Source organism: Haliaeetus leucocephalus, unplaced genomic scaffold (assembly GCF_000737465.1).
Source record: "Haliaeetus leucocephalus isolate CR32 unplaced genomic scaffold, Haliaeetus_leucocephalus-4.0 Scaffold451, whole genome shotgun sequence".
Taxonomy (NCBI): Eukaryota; Metazoa; Chordata; class Aves; order Accipitriformes; family Accipitridae; genus Haliaeetus; species Haliaeetus leucocephalus.
This window is the reverse complement of record NW_010972887.1, coordinates 543389-546392: the sequence shown is the minus strand read 5'-3', so window position 1 is coordinate 546392 and position 3004 is coordinate 543389. Positions and strand designations below refer to the sequence as shown.

Genomic DNA, 3004 nt, shown 5'->3' with positions numbered 1-3004 from the left:
GTTCCTAAAATCAACTCAGTTTGCAAGCATCTCACCCTAAAAAAGGGGGGGGGGGGCTGGAACTGGTGTTTCAGCTTTCATGGTTTTGGAGGAAAACTTTGCCAAAGAGAGCTGACCACATTCCAATACAGGCTCAGGTGTGTTTTCCAAGTTGGACATACATGTTGCATGAGCAGCAGTGGGGCCACAAGCATCGCTGGGTAATATCAATAGGCACTTGTGGAAGATGGGAATGGGGAGGAACCGCTGGGGCTGGTGGATCTTGTAACAAGCTGGTACCCGGCCAGGCTCCACCCGCAGTGGTGGACAACTCACCCGTGAACTTCCTTCCAGACCTCCACCACCACCGTTCCCTTCAGCTTGCCTGAGCACCTGGTATGTGTCTTGTGATCCACTCTTACATGTAGGGTTTGTTACACACATCCCAGAGTAAGGAAGCTGATTTGATGGATAATGCAAAAAGATAGAAAACACATAAAAAGGACTTTTCCCTGCATCTGTACCAGTCTGAGCTCTGTGTGACCTGACTCATAAGTCTGTGTTCTTTGAGGTGGGAATATGGGAATTTTTTATTTTGGATTTTAGCTGTTCTGGCAGGTCAAATCTGGAGTGCGGGTGGTAATTTCATCCTCACTAATGGTGTTGTGATCAGGTGGGAGGAAGTCATCACTGTAAGAAAAGACATTTCAGTAGTTCACCTTAAAAGACAAAAATACACATTGTGAAGTTGAGATATTGTTATGGAGGCTCACGCAATCAAATCCAACAGGTGTTAAAACTCAGATATATTCTTCAGTAAAAAAGTTAGTTAGAACTCTGATAACATTTGTGAACCACAGGTTCAATGATGTAAGGGGAATTAGTACTACACAGCCGACTTAAGAATTCTTAAGATTTAAAATGATGACTCAAAATGCGCATATCACTCACCTAAAAGATGAGGGCTCTCAACCTGGAGGAGTTACGTCAGGCGGCATCCCAACCCAAGGGGAGAGTCCCCAGCTGCAGACCCGCTGCTCCAAGGAGGACTGATTCCAAATGTCCTCCGGCAGGACCCCATTTATATCTTTGTCGAATCTGATCTGTGGTCATTTTAATCCCCATTGGCCAAAAGGTCAGCACTTCTGTGTACCTGGCACGTCTCAGTTGGTCAGTTCAATTTTCAGCCTGCGGCCTCTAGGGTTTGGGGTTTTTTTTCCTCTCCTCCCTGCCTGGAGAAGTTTCGTTTCCTGTTGGGGAGGGTGTACCTGACAGATATATAGTCTAACGCTTTCTGTGGAACTTCCAGAGCATTTTGTAATACCTTCCTATTCAACAAGGAAGATTTTTATGACTCATTACTGACTGCTACCATGTTTAGAAGTTAGCCTGGCTTCAAATTCAGTGCCAAAATGCTTGTGTGATTTTTTTTGCTGGTAATATTTCATAACTTCTGGGGTTTGGTTCACCAAATGAGATAAATGACAAAACATACATCTATATGTAACGCCCATTTTTGTTTATAGATCTAAAAGACTTGGCTGAAAATAGAAGATAAAATGCTGCATGATTAAGAGTATTTGAAAAAAATAATATCTAATAATTTGTGTGCATGAACTTTGGCTTCATTTGTGTAAGTGATTAAAAAAGAGACACATGAAAGTGCAAAGATAATTCATAAGAGCAAGAATTTACATCCTTGAAAAAGTTAATATCAAGAAATAATTTCACCAGTTATACTCATCCTAATAGAAAGTTCTTTGATAGGGAAGATCCTTCGTAAACTCTAATTAAAAAAGGAATATTCAGAGGAAGTAATGACCCCATAACACGTTCTGCCAAAATACTCTTATATTCATATAACGTGTGTTTTGCCTAACTAGGGGTGGTGCCTATTGGTCCTCTAAGGCTACAGCATAATCTGGAGCATAATTTTACATAAGAACTCATAGATTCAGGCATAGCATTAAAGTGTTAGGATAATTTGTATGGGTAGGATTCTTTCCAGTATTTTTCCCTTTGCTTTAATTTTCATGTCTGAGGGAGAAATGAACCGAGAAGTCTAGGCTTCTTTGGATTAAATGAATTAAAATTCTTGTGAATGAAGGTTCTTCTTTCCTTCGTCTGGGGTAGTACCTACATTTAGAAGAGATGCCAGTTCACATCCATTCAAAAACAGAAAAAGGAAGCAAAAAAGCAAAGTTACAGGAAGCCGATGACAGTGTCGCATGCACAGGAGACTTAGCAAGAGTTAAGGGAGGCAGAACATGCACCACTTTGCCTTTTACCCTGTTGCAGACCTGTATCCCACCTCTCACTGCAGTGAGACTATGTTAATTTGCACCGGTGAACAGTCTGGCCAAAAACTAAGGCACAAAACATCACCTGCATCTTTCTAATCCACTTCCCATCAGTTAGACAAAACAAAAGCCTCTAGATGGTGTACATAGCTCTTCCCACCCAATCATGGCCTCATTCAATCACTTGACAAGCTGCTATGGTGTTGGAAAGAGGTGCATCTTTACTTTGACTTCTATTCTTTATTAGAGAAAGTAAAATCAGTCATAACTAGTGGCACCTCTTTCCCACACCATCCTGAAAGCACTTGGCTAAGACAGTATGAGAAAAGGGATGAGGCCAGAAGTCCCATTTCCTTTTAAAAAAGTGGTGGGGTTTAATTACTGTGTCCACACATCTTGTTCAACACCACCAGTCTGGGTTCTACTAATAGGAAACACCCTAAGGAATAGCTGGCTTGAGTGCACCGCCAAACAGTACTTGTCCTTAGCGGTGCCAGTTCTCTTCAGAAAGGATGAATAAAGCACACAAGCATGCCCTGGCTCATACCATCTTAGATGTTAATAAAACAGTAATAATTGTCTCCTTCTTAGATGCGCCTGGATAATACCTTCACAGTTACAGTTAAATGTCAGCATTTGTTAAGAGATGCTGCTATTAACTGAGTATTTCTTATGCAAAGACTACATAAAGATTTTGGTGTTTCGGAAACTCTTACTCAAAGTTG

The 3004-nt window shown here is 41.2% G+C and overlaps 1 long non-coding RNA gene across 1 annotated transcript; it reads left to right on the top strand.

Annotated features, from left to right (window-relative positions):
- Positions 1 to 252: 252 nt before the first annotated feature.
- On the top strand, positions 253 to 1236 carry LOC104836508. Its single transcript, XR_774851.1, has 3 exons — positions 253 to 264; positions 959 to 960; positions 1147 to 1236. It is a non-coding gene; the product is annotated as an uncharacterized LOC104836508 (long non-coding RNA).
- Positions 1237 to 3004: the final 1768 nt, after the last annotated feature.